The 22,324-nt window shown below is 42.1% G+C and overlaps 1 protein-coding gene and 1 pseudogene across 2 annotated transcripts in view; both read right to left on the reverse strand.

Moving 5' to 3' along the window:
• Positions 1 to 22,324, reverse strand: part of SGMS2 (sphingomyelin synthase 2) — an 80,027-nt gene that overhangs the window by 52,053 nt on the left and 5,650 nt on the right. The window lies entirely within an intron of this gene.
• Positions 16,263 to 16,790, reverse strand: LOC116867417 (annotated as a pseudogene).

A 22,324-nucleotide genomic window follows, 5' to 3' on the forward strand; every position in this document is an offset into this window, starting at 1 on the left:
TAATAATATATTCAGCTTATAGATTTTTTCAATTACATCACTAACGTGGTGCTTTTTGTCTAGTCAAACTCAGAACGTGTGTCCCCTTGTCAAAAAGAAGAATGGGTAAGAGGAGGGTGGATGGTAGAATGCAAATCCATGCTTCCTACGCCCAAAACTCTATGTACACATCCTAATGTTGAGTCATAGTAAGAATGGACCCATTTTAAAAAATGTCACAGAAGCCCATGATTTATTTTAATTTGAAATATATGTACCATGCGTAACTTCATAAAGAAATAAAGTAAATGGTAGAACGTATAAAATAAAATGCTACTCTAAGAAGAGTAACAGAGAATGAGAGCCAGGTGAATACACACCAGGGGTTCTTGGTCACAGGCTACATTGGAAGAGGGTGGGGTCCCAGCTGTGACTGAAGATAGTCCCTCCCTGCTCAGGGGATCGAATCACTGCTAAGGCAGCACAGCTGGGAAGTGGGGTGCTTAAGGAACAGGGCTCTGAAATCCAACTCCACACTCAGAACCCGTATGACTCCAGGCATGCTCCTCAACCTCTCTGTGCCTCAGTTTCCTCATCTATAATTGGGAATAACAACAGTACAAACTCCGGGGGGGCCTTTAACAGGTCTGAAGAGGTTAATATTTACAAGGAGGTCAGAAACAGCACCTGGTATATTGTGCACCCTTGTTAAGTAACTAAAATAGAGAAAGACAAGGGGTAATCGAATGTACTAACTCTTACAATGTGACAAAGATGGGCCCTGCGCTGGCTGCAGTTACCTCATATCCTTTGTCCACAGTAAAGCAGGAGATGAAACCGGGTTTCCTAAACTCAGAGAGAGAATGTGTATGTATCTTATACCCGTAATTTGGGAGAAAGAGGAGTGGGGATCTAGATTTTCTTCCCCAGGGGAAAAAGCTTTTCTTGACCCTGAGCTCAAGCATTCTGCCGCAGCGGGTCTGCACACAGGAGGTGGGCCATGGGCAACAGCGCAGACCGGGCAGGCCATCGCATGACGTCATCCGATGGTTTTTCTGGGGGTCCCTCAATACATTCCGAAGCATAACTCTCTCGAGTTGCTTTGGTCGGAAGCCAAGGCGACATGGTACAAATAAGCAGCTATGCGGTCCGGCTCATTTCAGAGACACAACTGCACCAGAAATCCCTCCTGCCCCTGCATTTCCTTCAGCCATGCTTCTGATAAGAGCTGAGGAGCAGACAGCTCCAGATTTGTAAAACAATTTCTCCAATATCAGGAGATGGACAGAAATCAGCCACATTAAAAAACCCAAGTAACTGGATGCGTTGAAAGCAACTTTCCCCAGAAGCATCTGTTTTTAAGTCTAAAGGACTTGAGAGTCATTGTCTGGCAAAGAACAGCCATAATTGTCTCAGGGGATTTAACAATTTAAAAGAATATTCCTTTTGTCATAGTCATTTCAAGCTCTACCTGGCAGTAAAACGCAGTTTCCAAATGGCAAAAGCCACCATGGTTAAGACGCCTTTTATTGCAAGCTGGAATGTAAAATATAAGATGGAGAAAAGATGAATTTTTATTTTACTAGAGAGCAAACCTTAGCTAGAAAAGGACTTTGGCTCTCCAGCTATTTCCGTCCTCTACACAGAGATGTGGGACCGCTGAACACAGTTATTCCCCATGTCTGCGAAGAATAAGTGTCCCCGTGATCTGTCAACCTTTTTCATTCCAGCAGGCTAAGTATGTTGTTCTTAAGGCTCATTAGTTAAGAGTTTTTCTTTAGTGTTAATCTTCAAATTCTTACTCAACTCTAGCGGTATTATTTTCTTGTTAATACTTGTGAGGTATTGGGGCACCTGGGTGGCTGTGGGTTAAGCCTCTGCCTTTGGCTCAGGTCACGATCTCAGGGTCCTGGGATCGAGCCCCGCATCGGGCTCTCTGCTCAGCAGGGAGCCCACTTCCCGACCGCCCCCACCCCCCCGCCTGCCTCTTAAAAAAAAAATACCTGTGTGGTATTGTTAAGCCACCAAAGAAAGCAGAAATAGATGAATTCGCGTGCAGGTCACAGGCAAGGGAGAGCCAGGGACAGTGTGTATCAACTCTTCCAAGGCATGCACAACAGGCATCATTTCCTTAGAGAAGGCTTCCTTCGTTCCCAGGCTACATTAGGGCCCCCTTCACCAAGGCCACATTATCCTCTTTCTCCATCATAACAGTTCAGTAAGTATGATTATAAAGTCAATTGTTAGTAAAGATTTACTTGTCTCTTCTCTGGACACTTCATGAGGGAAGGGACCCTATCTGTCAGGTTTTCTGCTGTCTCCTCGGCACACGAATCAATGGGTATCTGTTCCCAGCCTAACTCCCTCTGTGTAAGACAGTCAGCTGTGTTCCCAAAGAGTCCCGTGTAAGCTCCCTGCAAGTCAGATAAGGAAGTCACTGAATAATCCTCTAAAGGGCGGGCAGAGGGAAAGCACTGTAATATTATACAACCAACAAATGTGATGCCATGAGTATTTTCAGAAGCAGAGTCCTCGGATGTACATACAGCAGATACGAATGAGAGAGGGAAGGAGACAAGGAGGGGGAGGAATGACCCACCAATTTAGATGGGTAACTTAAGAGTAAAATTATGAGAACTCAAGTAGTGTTTTCTAATTATAGACTCTTAAACTTAAAATATCTTGAAAGGTCACTCTGTACTTCCCTCTGCCTCATACACACTGCGTTCAAAATATCCCAGAAATAGGAGTCAAATTTTTTTTTTTTTTTTTTTTTTAGGCTAGAGGGAAAGGTTGAGCAACAGATTAAAAAGCCCTATGTCTTACAACCTCCGGTTTCTATAGTTTTTTCTATTAGGTCTTCCAGAAATCTAGTCCTTTCCTTCATGAAGCAAAGGTATTACTGTTCTATCCAAACTCCTAAACAAGTTAGAGATTATGTCATTAATGTCATTAAGAAATGACAAAAAGGTACAACAGTGAAACTTAATTATTTAAATTTAAGAAATGCCTTCCGATCTTCTGCAAGAACAACAAAAAAGAACCCTTTTGTACTTTCATACCGAAGGTGAGAAAATGTTTAACCTTGCTGGTGAGCAAAGAAACCCATGTCAAACTGAGATGTCATGCTCCCATAGATCAAAGTGGCTAAAAAACAAACCAAATCATCAAGCGTCTCCAGGACTACAGCAAAACCTTTCTTATGCTTTACAGACAACCTAGGAATGTGAACAAAGATTCAGCTCTGAGCCTCTAACATTGTTGACAACAGTAAAAAGCTGGAAATAACTAGGTGTCCAACAAAAGGGGACTGCTTAAATACATGGTGATGGATGAACACGATAGGGACTGAAACTCTTCCTTACCATGTTTAGTGGGGCATGACAAGAGGTTCATGATATATTCAAGAGTACAAAATAGTACTGTGTATAACCCCATTTATCCTGTAAAGTTGCCTGTGTAAACACAATGCTGGAAAGACAATGCAAAGGAGGAACAGGTGACAGATTTATATGTGACTTAAACTTTCCTTCTTATCCAGGTTTAAATGTTTCTAAAATAAACACGAGTTGTTGTTACAATTAAAAAGTTAGAAAAGATGAGGCAAAAATCCCAACACACATTTCCAAGTATCAGTTACCATATTAACAGTCTCTAAAAAAAAAATTTATTGTAAGCACAAAGTCTGTTTAATATCATTATGTATTAAGGATAAAAATAATAAACCCTACTTTTCATTTTGGTCACTGTGTGTGGTAAGCAAATAAAAATGCTCTGTCCTAGAAACTTAAAAGTTTTCTTTTTAGCAAGATGCCATTTGTGGTAATGCCCCACCAAGTAGCAAAGAGGTCAGCCTCTCTGGTTAAATAGGGCATAATTATACAGCTCATAGAATGAAAGCAAAATGTACATATGTACCATGATTACTCTGGCTCAAATAAAATTGTGTCTTTTAAAATAAAAATGAGGCTAGAAGTAAAATTGAAATGAGACACGAATAAACATGAACTAAGATGGAAACAAATTTGGGAGGGGGTTGTTATTAGGAAGAGACCACTGGAACATTCACCTCTGGTCAGGGAGAGGGTACATTTGCTGGAGGCAGAGTAGCTCCTCAGGATACACGTATTAGAATGCAGACCAGCAGGATCCTACAGTACCCTGAACGTACCTGAGGAGCTTCAGAGAATGAGCAACACATGCTACACCTACATCACTTAATCCAGCGCTAAACTGTGCGAACCCTCCGTCTCTTGCTCAGGAATCTCCTTCAGATTCCCAGCCATTCCAGTCTCTTGGATCCGGGACCCTTTCCTCCAGTTTTTATTTTTCTGTCCCACTCTCTTGTACTTGCTCTTAAGATTTCTGTGAGGTGGGTCACTCCCTCCTTAGCAGTTTGCTTCTCTTGTGAGAAACTGGGTTTTAAAAGTGAATAACTTATTCTTCCTTCTACTCATTTATGAAGAGTTTACCCAGGGGACACCTGGGTGGCTCTGACGGTTAAGCGTCTGCTTTCGGCTCAGGTCCATGGTCCCAGGGTCCTGGGATCAAATCCCACATGGGACTCACCCGCTTCTCCCTCTTCCTGCCACTCCCCCTGCTTGTGCTCTCTCTCTTTTCTCACTGACAAATAACTAAAATCTTTAAAAAAAAAAAAAAAAAGAGTTTCACTGGTTTACCTTGTGCATCATTACCCATGATCAGTCTCCTCCAACAGGTTTCCAACATTCCTTCCAAACAATGCCATGGCAAATTACAGACTGGCATACTTACATAATCCTTATTTCACAAAGCAACATCTTTTAAGGTCTTTTATTTATTTTGAGAGAGAGAGAGAGAGATCTGAGAGCATGCCTGTAAGACTGAAGAGAACAGGAGAGAGAGAGAATCTCAAGCAGACTCCATGCTGAGCCCAGAGCCTGAGGCAGGGCTCCATCCCAGGATCCTGAGATCATGACCTGAGCTGAAATCAAGAGTTGGACACTAAACCGGCTGAGCCACCCAGAGGCCCCAAAATCTTCTTTTAAGAGGAAGGATGATGTTCAGAAAACAAAAGGAGAGTCAAGAAAGCACACTCTCATGACTCCAAAGAGTTATTTGGTGTCCAAACAGAAGAACAATTGAGTACCAGGATAACTGGAAAAGAGGAAGAAGAAAGAAAGAAGTGAAACGAGGGGCTGACTAAAAGAACTTTTTGTAACTGAATCTCGAGCAAGATAAAGGAAGATGAAGCAAAGCACCCAAAGACCTGGGATGATGAACACTTTTTGGGGGCGGGGCCAGAGCTGAGCATTAAGATGCAAGATTGAAGTCCGGACGGTGGAAGCTGAGGCACCAGCCAGGCACTAATGAGCCCCCACAGAACGTGATGGGGACGCTGACTGAACAAAAGGGATCAGCCACATGATTCTGTCTTGAGCTTCTAAGTCATGCACGGTCAGAGGTTACACCTCAGGCACAGAAAATGAGAACTGGTGGAGGAAACATGAATGTCATCATTAGTGACCATGCCTCTCTCTCTTGCTTTCCAAGTACTATGTATGGGTCTGGACACCTCAGATGCCACCCTGACCTTAGCAGATGCTACCTTCAAGAGGAGGAGGAGGGTCAGCACATGTAAAAAGAACCCCAGAGTCATCTGCCCCCATCTCCCTAAAATGTCTAAAAGCTTGCTACAGGGGAAAGTAAACAGTAATTCTTGACTTATCCTTGCAGATACATATATATATATATAATATATATATATATCTGTATATATATATTATATGTATATTATATATACATATATGTATATATATCTGTATATATATTATATGTATATTATATATACATATATGTATATATACATATATGCATATATATACATATATGCATATACATGTGTATGTATATATATTATATATAAACCCAGTTTTCCATCAAATCTTTTTTTTTAAAGATTTTATTTATTTATTTGACACAGAGAGAGAGATCACAAGTAGGCAGAGCAACAGATAGAGAGAGAGGGGGAAGCAGGCTCCCTGCTGAGCAGATAGCCTGATGCGGGGCTCAATCCAAGGACCCTGAGATCATGACCTCCGCCTCAACCCACTGAGCCACCCAGGTGCCCCTGCCATCACATCTCTAAACAAACAAAATGAGTAAAAGAACTGCACGCATGTCAAAGGCACTTTTCACGGTAGTTTTGTTCAACTGTAATAGTATATTACATATATAGTAATAGTATATTAGTGGGTGAGCTACTCTCTGTCAGCAATAGGAAATACAATGAAAACAAGAAGCAAAGAGGCTTCCTAGGGGAAACATCACGGGCAAAGAATATTTCATTACAATTAGGAGAACTGGCTTTCATCTGGATTCTGATATTGCTAATTGTGATCTTTTAATAGGTGATTAAAAGATCCACTTTAATAGGTGCAGCAGGCAGGAAATCAGGGAGGACATAGTTGAACCCAACAATAAAAATCAATCAACAGTGGGGCACCTGGGTGTCTCAGTTGGTTGAGCATCTGACTCTTAAATTTCCACTCAGGTCATGATCTCAGGGTTGTGAAACTGGGCCCCATGTTGGGCTCCGTGTTTAGTGTTGAGTGGGCTTGGGATTCCTTCTCCCCCTTCCCTCTACCTCTCCCCCAGCATATGTACTCTTTCCCTCTCTGAAATAAATACGTCAAGCAACCTTCTACCAAGAACCTTCCATCAGTGAATGCCAGGAGTTAGGGCAAGGGAATGAGAAAGTGAAGCACTGGGAATTTTTAGGGCAGCGTAACTATTTCATATGATACTGGGATGGTGGATACATGTCATTACACATTTTTCAAAACCCATAACACAAAGAGTGAACTCTAATGTAAACTATGGATTTTCATTAATAATAATGTATCAATACTGGCTCATCAATGATAACAAGTGTATGACACTTAAGTAAGACATTAATGAGAGGGAAAACTCCAAAGTCTCTGCTCACTTTTTCTGGAAACCTAAAACTGCTCAAAAAAAAAATAAAGCCTATTAATTAAAAAAAAAGTACTTCTTAGATTTACCTATAAACTCATTCATATTTAAGACAGTGATAATGTTTTAAAAGTATTTAAAAAATACTCCAAATATTATGATTCAAGCTGTACAGCAATATTCCTACATTAATGGCAAAAACCGCTCTGGTTATGTCCTTCGAGAACAAAGACGATTTGCTCAAACACAACTGCTGATCTAAATTTGCCCTATAATTCAAAAGCACTTAAGCCTTCTAAATGTAGAGAGCGTTCTAAACACTACTTAATGTGGACGGAGCAACCTCTGTGGTCAGGGCAGCACTCCACTTTGTGGTAGAACATGTTTAGATCTGTAACTCCATCACTGCCCTCACAGGTTTTCATATGCCACATACATATTTATCCCAACCAACATGGAGGCTGTGCTCTGGATACCAAATGGCAGGGCCCAGCTCATGCTGAAATTAAAGGCCTCATTCAGTGCAGCCTACACACATGGGAGGAGGCACTTAGCACAGATCCATAATGTGCCATTTGCAAAACTGTACCCAGATGAAACCACACTTAAGAGAAGACTTGTTTTGCTTCCAGGAGGACATCTAAGATATCCCTTAAGAACATCCTTGTAGCCAAACCCTCATGTTAATGGAGCTCTCGAATGGAAGAGTTCCCAAGCTGTGTCTGCCTCAAGCAACCTTCTACCAAGAACCTTCCATCAGGTAAGATGCCGCTGACATGAGGCATATCTGCCGATAAGATGGAAATAGTGGCCAGGTCCAAGAGATATTTTTCTGCCATTCTGCCTCCTACTGTGATCTTAAACATGTCCATTTCAATCAGGCCTTCTTAAGGCTTCTGTGAATTACAACTTCAGTTCACAACTGCACATGGAACCTGGTTATCCTGAATGCCTTTTGTCAAGTAGAACCCTAACTCATGACGATTTTACTCTTTAGTCCTAACCCAAAAGGTGTGGGACCTTGGAACCTCTTCCTGTGAAAGCAGCCTCTGTTTGGAGGCTGACTCTGGGGAGTCTGGGCCTCATACTTCCATTTCCAATGTCCTGTGGCTGGCACACCCTCAGCATAGTCCACTTGTCATTAACAACCGTGTGTGTGGCAATTCATAGCTGACACTACATTACTTCCACTACTTCCGTTTCCACACAAAACATTTAGAACTACTAGTAACATGTATGGTTTATAAACAAATAATAATAAAGGTGGCTTATCAGACAGCTATATTTGTTAAGTTCTGCCTAGGTTTAAAGACTCAATCCAAATCCTCTGTAGAAGATAATCAAACCTCATTTTAATGAATAAAAATGTTTTTGAGGACAAATGACTCAAAAAGGCATTTTAGCAACATTTTTTTTTTCATGTTGGAAGGAATCAAAGGATTCTTAGAATTCAAAACTAGGTAATTAATTACTTGTATAAAAAAGTATGTATCCAACCCTGATTGTTTCATAAATCGCATTTTAGAAGCGTGGTGCAAGTACATAATTTAAAACAAACAAATTCAGGGCACCTGGGTGACTCAGTGGGTTAAGCCTCTGGCTTCGGTTCAGGTCATGATCTCAGGGTCCTGGGATCGAGCCCCACATCGAGCTCCCTGCTCAGCAAAGATCCTGCTTCCCCCACCCCGCCTGCCTCTCTGCCTACTTGTGATCTTTGTCTGACAAATAAATAAGTAAAATCTTTAAAAACAAACAAACGAACAAATTCAGTTTCATTTTCTTAATGATGGCTGGGTAAGGCCAGGGCTCCCCTGCTTGTGTAAATGGGGCAAAAAGAAGAGAAATGAGGTTTAGGGACTGATACCATACTTCTACTTTCTGTCTTCTCCACTTTACCCTTTGGAAAGAATTTATAAATTACATCCATCTGGCTGTAGTTTCATACTTTTTCTACTCCTTGCTCACCTACTAAAGGTGCTGGACTTGTCAAGAAGGTAAACAAAACAACTAAAAAGCACGATTAGAAAGGGTTGGGCTGAGGGGGAGTAGACTTGGGTTACACCACTGAATACAGATCTTGAAAAAAAATTAAAATTAAAATTAAAAATTTTAAAAATTAAAATTAAAATTAAAAAAATTAAAATGTGACTGATGTGGATGAAGATACAGTAAAAGGAAGTAATGGCTGCAAAATTTAGAAGTCTGTGTCATCTACTGAGCCAACCTCCAAAATTCACTAAGGCACAAGAGGAAATTACAAGACAGGTTATGAAGACAGCTACACCTTTCTCCAGTTTCCCTAACTATGGGCCAGATAATTAGAACAAGCTTGAACGAAATTTCTCTCTCCCATACGTAAACACATAGAGACTGATACAGAGAAAGAGCCAGACTAGAGGTTCCATCACCTAATTTCAGATATATTCTCTGCATTTCTCCCAACCTTATATATTACATGAACTATCCTTGATAAACCCATGTCCTTTAGACATGTATGATCCCAACCCTAATGATGAAAAATCTGAGTGGTAAAGAACAGTGACATCTTAATTCCTTCTCTTAAAAAGCTTACTAGTATCCTCTATCTTTAGTTCACTTTTCTCCTACATTCCTGTAGAGCTGCCTTTTAGACAGATGTGTGGCCTCGGAAACACAGAAGTGATTGCTAATCAGATTTTCCTTTTCATCCTTGTTTTAGAAAAGTATTGGAAGAATCTGCCAATCTCATCTCCCTAGGTGGGATTGCAACTTTGTGCACACATGCGCACATGCAAATTTTCAAGCCAAACAATAAAACCTGGACTGCTCCTGATGATCACCACCTTCCTAAATCTGCTCCTTACCAAGAGTGTCCTGGAAATGGCGCCAAAGTGGATTCGAGAGACTGATTAACCCCAGCCTTCCGAGTAGTCTTTGTTTCTTTATCTAAATAGGAAATTAGATGAAATAGGCCATTTAGGGCTTTTCTACTCTACTTCAGATGCTTTTATTTCCCCCTTCCCAACCTCATGGATGTTTAAAAAAAAAAAGTGTCACAGTCAGTGACACATTATTACTACTGTCCTATTGGAGATGGTCTCTGCCTCAAGAAACTTCAAATCCAGTTGGAGATCCAAGGATATTATGTTAACTCAATAAAAGCCCATTTCTGACTACCCTAAAATGCACCCCGCAGACAATAACTGATAGAGTTTGCATTCTCTGGCGAAAAGTGGTGCTCTAAGGGTGGAAGAAATGGTTTGTGATCCTCCGAAGGGCCTTAAAATTTCACACGGAGGAAGGGAATAGTTAGAAAAAACTATCTAAAAAAGGCAATAATGAAAAAAAAAAAGTTGAGAAACACTGACAGAGGAACCCAGAGGGCACCTTATTTGCTACTAATTGACTAAATGATCCAGAATAATTTAATCTGAGTCCCACCTTGACAGAGCAACACCATCATTGTTCTATCAACACCACACAAAGGGCCAGAATCTTCTCAGCCTTCTCAACTTTAATGTTCCTTCCCCAAGGGCTGTTTTCATGGCCTAAAAAAAGTCTCCCCTCTTATTCTCTCTCAGCACTATTTCACAGTTGGTGATTATATACTTGTTTCCTGGTTTTAATCGGATGGCTCCCACAGTAGGTGGTAGGCTCCAAGAGGGGAGGGAGCATGTCTGTCTGCCTACAACAGCATAGCCAGCCTGGCACAAAATGGCTCTCTCTGCTTCCTACCAAACCCCCTCCCTTCCACGGACTTACATTCCCTGACATTCTGAAGGACATGTCAGCACCCTTCTCCAGAGACTATCCCAAGAGCTTGCTCTTCAATACTGGCAATTCACTAACTCTTACTTTTCAAGCCACTTCAAAATCCCCTTGGCCTCAGAACATAAACTCCCAGAAATTTCCCCAAGGATCTTGGATCAATTATAAAAACTTTAATATGGCTTTCAGAGTTTTTACAATAATAAACTTGACACTAACTGGGATGGGTCAGGGAAGGAATGTGTATATTTTTAAAGGTAAGTTTGAATATCAAAATGGTACTTTTTACTCTTCAAGGTATCCAAGATTTTAAAAGACCTTTCTTTTTTTATTCTAATGGCTGTTGTCCTACCTTTGGGTAGATCAATAACTGAGCTGCTAATAGACGATACAATGGGATAGTCTAGGATATACACCCAATTCTAACACAGGCAGGGGGTAAAAATCTAATGTTAACAAGAGGTGAGCATTTGTATTGGACAGAGGGAAATCAAATGAGATATGAGAAGTCATTTCAAAACAGAACAGTCAATATTTGGACATTAATCCTTGAAAATTGATCCTGTCCATATAGGAGGAGCCAGGTCAAGCATTATTATAGTAAAATGAATTTGAGTAAAAATATAACATAAGGGAATTATGAAGATGAGAAATTCATATATATATGTGTGTGTGTGTATATATATGTTTCTACATGTATGTATAAGTATATATGTGTCTTTCTATAGCATCAAGACATTTGGCAAGTTTTAAACCATCAGCTGGAGGAAGTGAAAGAAAAAATATATACACATATATGTATGTGTGTGTGTATACAATCTACACATGTATACCCATCTCTATCTATCTAAATATATGTATGTATATGTTATCTGGATTAAAACAAGAATATATAAAATACTTCATTCCCTTAGTTTCCTATTAAATGTGGTCTTTAGGGGCACCTGGCTTAGCCAGTTCAGCATCCTGCTCTTGGTTTCTGCTCAGGGTATGATCTCAGGGCCCGGAATGGAGCTCCAAGTTAGGCTCCATGCTCAGCGAGGAGCCTGCTTGAGATTCTCTCCCTCTTCCTCTCCCTCTGCTCCTCCCCCCAAGTAAATAAATCTTTTAAAATTACCAAAAAAAAACAAAACCCAAATAAATGTGGTCTTTAATTAGGGTGACCATATAATTCAACATCCTAAGCAGGACAGTTCTGAGAGTATAAGACAGACTCATTAGTAATTACACCAGGACGACAGTTTACACACTGGGGCTGTCCTGTGTAAACCAGGGCACATGCTCAGCTTCATTATAATAAGTCCATGGAGGGGTCCCTGGATGGCGCAGCTGGCTAAGCATCCACCTCTTGGTTTCTGCTCAGATCGTGATCTCAGGGCCATCAGATGGTGATCTCAGGGCCATCAGATGAAGCCCTGCATCAGGCTCTGAGCTCAGCTCAGCGAGGAGTCTGCTAGAAGTTTCTTTCTCCCTCTCCTCCTGCCCCTTCCCATGCTCACACGTGCTCTCTCTCTCTAAAATAAATAAATCTTAAGGAAAAAAGTCCATTGAAACTGTAAGATTTCATGAAATAGAAATGAGATGAACAATATTAAAATGTGTATCCTTTAGTAAAGTTTTTTAAAAAGGATTTTTTTAAAAAAATTTTAAAAAAGCTTTTAAGAAATAAATTTTAGGGGCACCTGAGTGGCTCAGTGGGTTAAAGCCTCTGCCTTCGACTCGGGTCGTGATCCTGGGATCGAGCCCCGCATCGGGCTCTCTGCTCCATGGGGAACCTGCTTCCCCCTCTCTCTCTGCCTGCCTCTCTGCCTACTTGTGACCTCTGTCTGTCAAGTAAATAAAAGCTTAAAAAAAAAAAAGAAAGAAAGAAAAATTTTAAAAGATGAAGTCTACAAAAAATTTGGTCTATCTGGGACAACACCCTCCTGGACAAAGAATATAAACTAAAGAATGAATAGTAAAGTATTAAACTAGGGAATTAATCTCTAAGAGGACCAGAAGCTTAAATTAATATTTTCTTTCATTAAGAAAGCCAATCCTTTTTAAAAACATAAGCCAACCCCATATAGACATTTCTGCACCACAGTCTCTATTACCACTTAGTTATTTTTGTTACTAGGAAACATTTGCACAAAAACAAGATTTATATTCTCCTCTTGCTTCTATTCTTCCACCTAAAGGAATAATCCTCCATTATTAGCAATGCACTTAATATCTCCACAGCAACTAGTATAATTGCGGTGTTGCAACAGGAGGATAATGAAGTGGAAAACAAAGTGATAGAAACAGTGTAGAAGAAGAAAATTTTCCACACAGCCCTGGTGGGAAAATAACCACACAAACATACACACACACACAAAATAAAAATAAAAACAAAACAAAAACAAAAAACAAAAAGTCCCCAAAACAAAACAAAAAAAGAAGAAAAGAAAAAAAATTGCTAAAAAGACCCCTCTTGAAGCTGCTATGATCAGTTGCTTCGAGGCCTTTAAGACACGAAGTATGCAATGGGGTAAAAGTGGTAGGTAAATTGTATGCAGTAACTGCAGATGACTTCTCCCAGAGAGTCTAAAAGTGGGGAAGAGATGTAGTTCCTGAAACAGGGACGTGATCTCCACAGGTGCTCGAATGTGGCTCCCAAGAAGGTACAAGGTATGATTGAAAGGGCGAAGAAGAGAGGATCACAGGGAACCAGAGCTAAGCAAGGCTTCCAGAGCAGCCACTGGCCAGGGGCATGGGGGGAGGAGGGGGCAGTCCTGGGCAAAAGCTAACCTCGGCCCAGCAAGACCATGGCCGTAGAAGGCAGAGGAGAATCTGAAAACCTGTGCTCTTTGTTGGCCTGTGCCTGCCACAACACAGGGGTAAATAACACAAGCAAAACCACAGTATTCAATGATCTTCAACACTTTGATTCAGAAAACATGTACTGAGTGTCTGCATCATGCTAGGAAATACCAAAACAAAAAACAAAAGAAAACAAAAAACCCACCAAACAAAACAAAGCAAAACCCACCTATAAGTTCTGCTGTTAAGGAGCTCATTCTGAAAGAATCTAATTTCAACAGAAAATCATGTTACGCTATGGTAGTCCAGGGACAAAGAAAGGCCTCAGTACTCTGGAACAAAGAGAGAACATCTACCCGGTAGGGGTGATGTTGAGAAGGGAGAGGGTGAGGAAAGTTTGCTGCAGGAGACAGCGGAGGTCAATTTATTTGTGCCTTAAATCACGTCTCTAAAACACAAGACCATTACCTACAGGAATCCTCCATATAAGCAAACCCAGCGAATACTGTGTTTTCCTCTTACCCAACTTGTCAAGAACTTACAACAGCACCAATTACTCCATCCTGCTCTAGACACTCGGTTCTGTCGGCATCTGGAACATCCTTCCCTTCTGGTCTTCCTCCTGCCTCAATGGTTCCTCCACGGTCTCCTACTTGATCTCCCAACTGTCATTGCTTGAAGCCTTATCTCTCTCTCTTCTCTACCTGTGAAGTCTCCCTAGGTGACGGCAGATTCCTCAAACATCTCAGAACCCAACCTCACCCCTGAACACAGGTCACTGCTGGCTGACATCTGTCTCCATGAGAAAGGACTAATAGGCAACTCAAACTTACCAGTGGCCAGAACAGAACTCTATTCCCCACAACCCTCTTACCTACCTACCACCCATTTGGCAGTTCTGCTTGACTTCTCCTACTCTCTCGTGTCACTCATCAAAGCCTAACCATAAGTCTTGTCAACCCTGGGATGCCTGGGTGTCTTATTCGGTGAAGTGTCTGCCTTGGGCTCAGGTCATGATCCCAGGGTCCTGAGACTGAGTCCCACACTGGGCTCCCTCCTCAGCAGGGAGCCTGCTTTTCCCTCTGCCTGCCACTATACCTGCTTGCTGTCACTCTCTCTCTCTCTGATCAATCAATCAATCTTGTCAATCCTATCTCCATCCCTCTCCAATCCATCCAGGGCTCTCCCTCTTCAAAACTGCCCCCTTACTGCTGGCCACATACCTTCTCAGGCAGTAGCTTCACAACTGATCTTGCTTCTACTCTTGGCCCCTTCTACTTCCTTCTTTGCCCAGCAGCCACAGTATGTCACAAATCTAAATCAGATCATGCCGGCTCCGTCTTAGACCACTTCTTGACACCTTCTCACTGCATTTGCAAGGAGGCTCATGCTCCATACCAAGTCTGCAAGCCCCACCCCTCCTGATCTGGAGGGGCCTGGCCACTTCTCACTCCCACTCCTGGTGTGACCAAGCACTCTCGTCCTCCGCCTGCTGCACACGCCCTTCCCTCTCATCCTTTACACTTCAGTGCAAGTCCCACTGCTTCCAACAAGCCTCTCCTGACTGCTGGCACAGGCTTTCCCAGTCACTCGACACCAGGTGACAGAGCTGCCTTTGAAGAATGGGTCCAACACTGAACTTTACCTTGTTTATGTACTGGTCTTACTTGTTTACATTGCTCAACCTCTCTGTGTAGCATCTTTTCTTCCCTCAACACATTAACTCCAACAATCTCCATGAGAGTAGAAACCTCAACTCCTGTTCACTGAATCCCTAGAATCAAGAATAAAGTCTAGGGGTGCCTCGGTGGCTCAGTCGGTTAAGCATCTGCCTTGGGCTCAGGTCATGATCTCGGGGTCCTGGGATGGAGTCTTGCTTCGGGATCGCTGCTCAGCAGGAAACCTACTTCTCCCTCTCCTACTCCCCCGCCCCGCTTGTGTTCCCTCTCTCTCTCTCTCTCTCTGTCAAATAAATAAATAAAATCTTAAAAAAAAAAGAATAAAGTTTAGCACATAGCAAGTGCTCAAAACATTGTGTCGAATGTACTACTCAATTTCAGAAGGAACTGAGAAGGGCCTGGGACCATGTCTCAACTGTCTGTATCCAAGAGGCATTTGAATAAAGTCAATACATCTGTGAAACCCAAAGCAACCCATCTTGAGAATTTCCTGACAACAACGGCTTGCCCAGTAGCTGGAGAATTTTTTGCTATGAGATCCTCTGCTTGTAGTCATTTTCCCACACAGGACTGCGCTCTTCCCTTCCTTCCTCCCTTCCCTCCACTTCCCTTTCACGCCCACCATGCCTGGGCCTTCTTATATTCTAACCTTAAAGTTCCTGGCGCATGGATATTTGATATCAAGTAATGATTTCCATCATCCTGTTTTTACAGGAGTCTTGCTTCTCAGATTGCTACAATAAGCAACGGAGTAAGGGCATAAACTAGAGAGCAGCATTATGGATATAAACAGGGCGAGGACAGGACGAATATAACAGGACAGGTGGCAGATAAACAGGTCAGACAGCAAGGTGAGAGACAAGAGGAGTTAAGTGCGCTGAACCCTGAGGGGCTGAGGCCAGGCCAGACACCCACACACAGCCCATGGATCACAGCTGTAAGCTGTCATCTCTTCTGTTTGCATGAGCCTAATTATCAAAATAATTCTTTTCTAGGCCCAGAGACACCTCCTGACATTGAAATTCACACATTACGTCACCAGTAACTGTAGAGGCGTGTTCCACCATAATGCTGAGCCTGCTCAGTCTTCTAGCAAAAGGCACGGGAACCAGCTTTCTCTGGGGCTCACCAAGGTGACTCCATGACATCATTTAGTTTTAGTTTTTGTTTTTTGTTTTTTTGCCACTGAGGCATTTTATTCGCACATATGTATTCTATCCCTAGAAAAAGAATCCCAGGATTTTCCCTCCTCTGTGTTTTCATCTTGCTCCTTCAGGATCCATGATGCCGGTGGAGGCTGTCAGGACAATGAAACCAAAGTGGCAGGATGAGAGCAGGTTATCCTGCCATTTTTCTAGATCTTTCAGTTGTACATCAGATCTCGGGCTGATCACTCCACACTTGTTCAACCTGCCTGTGAGGTTCACAGAAATTTCCCTGCTCTGTGATCATCAATGATTTCAAATTCGCCAATGCAACCAGGCTTCGTCATCACGGCGAGAAACCAGGCGATGACTTTGGAGCTGGGCCTATTAAGAAGCTGGAGTCTGCCTCCTTTCCAGCATTGTTACTGCTCCTGACAGCATCTGCCATGACATTCCTGCACACCACTATGGTGGCAAGGAAAGATGGCGGGAAGAGTGACATCACTCAATTTTTACACAACACACCAGAATCACTGGATGGCAACTATTCAAGAATTCTTTCCAGATTCAAGGAGGGTATCCCTGCTTAAGGGTAAAGCTGGTCAGAGCGGCACTGCCTGGTAGGGTAGCTGCTAGCCACATATGGTTACTAAGCCCTCTGGATGTGGCCAATCCATGGAGAGATGTGCTATGAGTGCAGATTAAGGAAAAAAATGTATAAACATGTCAAGAACTTTTAGACTGATCATAACTGATAATATGAAATAGAACATTTTGATATACAGAGTTAAAATATGTTCTTAAAATTAAGTTCACCTTTTTTAACTTTTTGTAACAAAAAATGTGGCTGTCGGAAAACTCAAATTATGTATGTGACTATCATGTGTGGCTCATATATACTTCTACTGGACAACCCTGGGTTCTTAGTGGATGGTTATCTCCTGGGGTAAGGGTGGGAGGGCAGGGCAGCACACTGGTCCCAGGTCTGGGCTTTGCCCAGAAACTCTTTCATCAGTTCACCCAGGAGAGAGACACTAGGGAGCTGATTCATGCTAATGAAAGATGCAACAGAAAATATCAGTCTATTAACTTATCAGTAATGGCTAGGGGACCGGACAGATACCTGCTGGTATGAGCGAAGGTTCCTAGGCCTCTTACATAACCTAGACATCCTCATTCTGCTATGGAGACACTGGCAGGGAAAAGCAAACCATTCACCAAGAATTACTTGATGGGGATAAAATGCAAGCGAATGAGTCAAGGGTCAGATAGGAGCACTGCATGCACAGAGCCGAGGCTCAAGAGGTTCCTATGCTAGAGAAGGGAGAGCCCAGAAAACCTCTGCCCAGAGCATGTAGAACACAGACAAAAACTTTCTTTCTTCCACATCGTTTTGAGTTTTTTCCAGACCTTCCTTCATGTTTATAAGAGGAAATCAATCCTACTTTTTTATACATCTATAATTTCCCCCCCTAAACTAACAAAGTGACTCCAAATCTAAAAGGGTATATTTAAAGGAGATGCAAATATGAATATGTCCTACCTCTGTGGTTTTTAGGAGTTTCCATTTTTTTTTTAAATTTTTTTTTAAATTTTATTTTTTATAAACATATAATATATTTTTATCCCCAGGGGTACAGGTCTGTGAATCGCCAGGTTTACACACTTCACAGCACTCACCATAGGAGTTTCCAATTTTTAATGCATTTCTATGCAAGGCAGTCTCCTCCTCCCAGAAACTGCCATATATATATTTATGCCATCCTGTTAATTTTCCACTCATATTTCTTTAAAATTATTTTTAAAAATCTTACATTAGCCTTTGTTTCATTTTTTTATATAGGAAAATGCCCAAGATTTTATTCCTTACACTGCTATTTCTACATTGTAACAAAGGAGAGACCCTTAATTAATCAAAGTTGTCTCCAAATCACAATGTAAGATTAGGAGATTAGTTACTGGAGGAAGCCTTAAAACAAACAAATAACAACAACAACAACAAACACTAACCCCATCCATTAAAACTATTATCTTTAAATACCAATAATTGATACTTTGATTCTAAGATATCACCTACTGGGGGGCCCACAACCCTCTGGATACTTGCTATAGACGATCCGATGAACGATATTATCTTTTATTTAATGTGTTACAGTTTGGGAAGTCTTTGCCTAGATGTATCCTTGCTCTCCGAGAATGCATATTAACATTGTTAGATAAGCAAAGAGCTAATTTTAAAAAATTAAAGCAAATCTGTAGTCAAAACTCAAGTGATCATCTCCACCACATTTGGGCTATCATCTTACCCCCAGACAAACGCTGGGTGGTGACAAGTACTCTGTGGGATGCAGCCGCATTTCTGTCCAGCAACTCTGATGGGTAAGGCCCAAGGGCCACTACTTGCTCCATAGACTGTTTTTTGCTAAAATCTTGGAACTGGCATTTTAAACATTGACCAGGTGTAAAAATGTATAGAATTATCGAGTCAACTCCCTCTGCCCCTAAAGTGGCTAATTTTGCCACTTTGTAAAACAGGATAATAGGAAAATAGGATAGCCCCCAAAATGTAAACACTCACCACACCTGATGTGCCCCTAACCGTAAGTCATGAGATTAAGCAACTTTCCCGGGGCTGGCAAAGGAACAGAACCGAATTTGCCAAGTGTTCTGATAACTCTATTAGTTTCCCTTCGGTGCTTTAACAGGTTACTACAAATTCAGTGGCTTAAACAACATGCATTTATTTTCTTACACTTCTGGAGGTCAGAAGTACAAAATGGTTTGCACTGGGCTAGAATCCAAGTGTCAGCAGGGCTGCATTCCTTTCTGGAGGCCCTCGGGAGAATCTAGTTTCGCCTTTTCCAGCTACTAGAAACTGCATCCATTCCTTGGCTCGTGGCCCCCTTCCATCTTCAAAGCCAGCAATGGTCCTTTGAGTTTTTTAAACTCAAAGCTCTGTTAGTTCTGACTCTCTGGTTCTGACTCTTGTGCTTCTCTTTTCCACTGGGTCCAACCAGACAATCCAGGCTAATCTCCATATGGTAACATCAGCTGATTAGCAACCTTAATTCCCTCTTGCCATATAACATAAGGGATACACAGATTCTGGGGCTTAGGATGTGAAACCTTCAGGGGGCCATGACTCTGCCTAACACCATCTCCAATACTTATGGGAAAAAAGTCAATGAAACCTCACGTACAAGCTACTCTCCCCCAACAGAACTTTCGACTGTAATTGGTGAAAGAACTAAAACTGAAAAAAATAAGTATCATTAAAGTAGCAGGCATAAGATTGCAGATCTTCTTACTGAGCTGAATGCACTAATCAGGGGACAGAAGAATGTACTTCTTTCCCAAACTCATCACCAAGCCTGACTAAACACTCAGAAACTTCTAGAGAAAAATGTCTGAGGGGCACCTGGGTAGCTCAGTGAGTTAAACATATACCTTTGGCTCAGGTCGTGATCTCAGGGTGCTGGGATATGGAGCCCCACATTGGGCTCCCTGCTCAGCTCTCCTCTGACCCTGCCCCACTTGTGTTGTCTCTCTCTGCCCCCGACTCCTCTTGTGTTCTCTTGTGCTCTCTCAAATAAAATCTTTAAAAAAAAAAACAAAAACTGTGACAAAACTGTACTGAAAATTAAGTACTGCCATCTTTCAATACTGATACTGAAATATAGGACCTCATTTAACCCTCCACACAGTAAATCACAGGGATTTGATGGCATGTTTGGACAGGTGTGAAGTTTCCTTTGAAAAAACTGCACATGTAAGGACACAAAGGGGACCCACATTGTGAGATACATGCTAGATTCTATAATCAACAGTGTGGTGGTTCAACTCTGCCACTAAACTGTCTCCTTTCAAAACCTAATTCTGCCTCCTCCCAGCTGTGTGACCTTAGGCAAGTGACCTAACCTCTCTGTCTCAAATGGGGATCCTTAAGATGGGGATAATAACATGCACTTCAGTATGTTTGGGGAGATGTAAATCAGTTCTAAGTGCTCAGAAAAAAACCCCTAACAAATAGTGAGTGCTTTAAGTATTTGGTAAATACGATTTTAAATGTTTCTGCCTGCTGCTTAAAACTTGCCAATCAAACTATATTTCAAGGGAGTGTACTTCTGAGCACTAACCAATCCATCATAAAGGATATATTATACATACACACATATACAAATATAATTTAATAAAAACAATGCCCTCTGTTGCTATTAAAGTTTGGTAGCTATTGGGGGCGGGTGGTAGTCACAACTGGAGGTTAAACAACTTGCAGAACAAATGCAAATGTCAGAAAACAGTAGCATCTGTGTGAAATAAACCATCTCAGGGCCTCCTAGAGAAAGACTCACAGCATCGGGGAGGACAGTGGGGTCTGTGATTCTTAATGGCCCCAAGCATTTTCTGGGACAGTGGTGTTCATGGTACAATACTCCTCAGAAGGCTGAGCTCTGTGGGGCACAGAGGCGGCTGTGCGACGTGAACGCTCCCAGCATCTGCTGAGAGGCCTGGCATATGGTGACTGCGGCTCTGAAAGCTTGTCAGCATTCACAGCTGACGTGATATACTTCTTATGAAAGTTCTTGAATTCAGTGGTGGTGTACAAACAACTTCCGGGATTTTATTTTAACCTCCACAAGAAGGACGAGGGAAGGCAGATTGACAGAACCCAGACCCTACCAATAACGGGCATAATGTGACAAATGGCTATTTTATTACAAAAGAAATAATAAGCGATAATTTGATTTTTGAGATAATAGGATGGAAAACTTTGTCTTTAAAAGTTAGAGATGCAGCTTGTCTGCCAAAAAAACAATGAACACTAAGCCACTGAGTAGTTATACGAACCAAGCATTACCCTCAATGTTTCACTCACAAAGTTTTTTATACATCATAGGGTCACCTTCTGAAGTAAATACTTTATTCCCTTGTTAACAGCCAGGAAATGGAGGTGCATCTGAGGAAGCTGCCCAAGGTCACCTAGTGGTGAGCAGCAGTGTTGGGTCTCACAACACCCCACTGCCCTCCGGGAGGATTGTGTCTTTCTCTAGGAGGCCCTGAGACCTGTCTTTTACACAGCTGCTCTTGTTTTCTGAGATTTGCCTTTGTCCTGGTGGGGCAAGCCTGTGTGGGTTCACCTCTCTGGCACTCCTTCATGACCTTGAATCAGCTGCGACCAGATAAGCATCCCACGGTAAACATACAATCCTATATCAAAAGGTATTGTATCACCTGCCCCACCCCCTCAAACTGCCACATCTCCAGAGTGAGTGGGAAGATTACAGAAAGCCCTGAGGGATATTGGGCAGTGCAGGGTCTCCCCTCAAACCCTTGCTCTACTTCTTACCGGCTCTGCCACCTTGAGTATGTTAACCTTTCTAAAAATGGTTTCCCTACCTCCACAGCGGAGAGCACACAGTTTCTATTTTGCAGGTCAGTCTGAAGATGAAGAGAGGTTCTAATGCAGATGTGAAAATGCTATCTCCGAGTCTCTCCCATTATCTAACCATTACTATTTCACCGGATTCGCTCCAGCTCTGTTTTCAAAGGCTTGAACGTTCAAGTTCAACAACGGCCGCAATTATTTTCCTGAGAAGTCTCTGCTTCTCTTTGGAGACGGACTGCCATCTAAAGGTTTGCCTCCGGGGTACCTCAATTAGCTAAGTGGTCCATGATCCAAAACCACGTATTCTTTCTTTGACCCACTTCTCTAGACCTAAATGAGAACTCATTCCTTCACGTTTTCTCTAGATGTTAAGTCAGATTACCTACTTAAAGTAATTTTTAACCCCTTTCCGTGGAATATGTGTTAAGAGGTGCCTTCCCAGGATGAGTTTCATCAGCTTGTGACATGTGTTTGCACCCCTGCCAGGCCAACCTCTGCAGAATCTCTCAGGACCCCATTTCCAAGATGGAGGAGCCAATTCCCCCTCCCACCCCCCACACCCCCCACTTCACCCTGCCAGGTGACACCTTGAGTTACCTCTGGCACATTCCCAGCTGTGTTTCTGCAGTGGTCTCTCCACCTCCAGAGCT

The sequence above is a fragment of the Lontra canadensis genome, unplaced genomic scaffold (genome assembly GCF_010015895.1).
Source record: "Lontra canadensis isolate GAN:19392208 unplaced genomic scaffold, GSC_riverotter_1.0 scaffold1, whole genome shotgun sequence".
NCBI classification, from domain to species: domain Eukaryota; kingdom Metazoa; phylum Chordata; class Mammalia; order Carnivora; family Mustelidae; genus Lontra; species Lontra canadensis.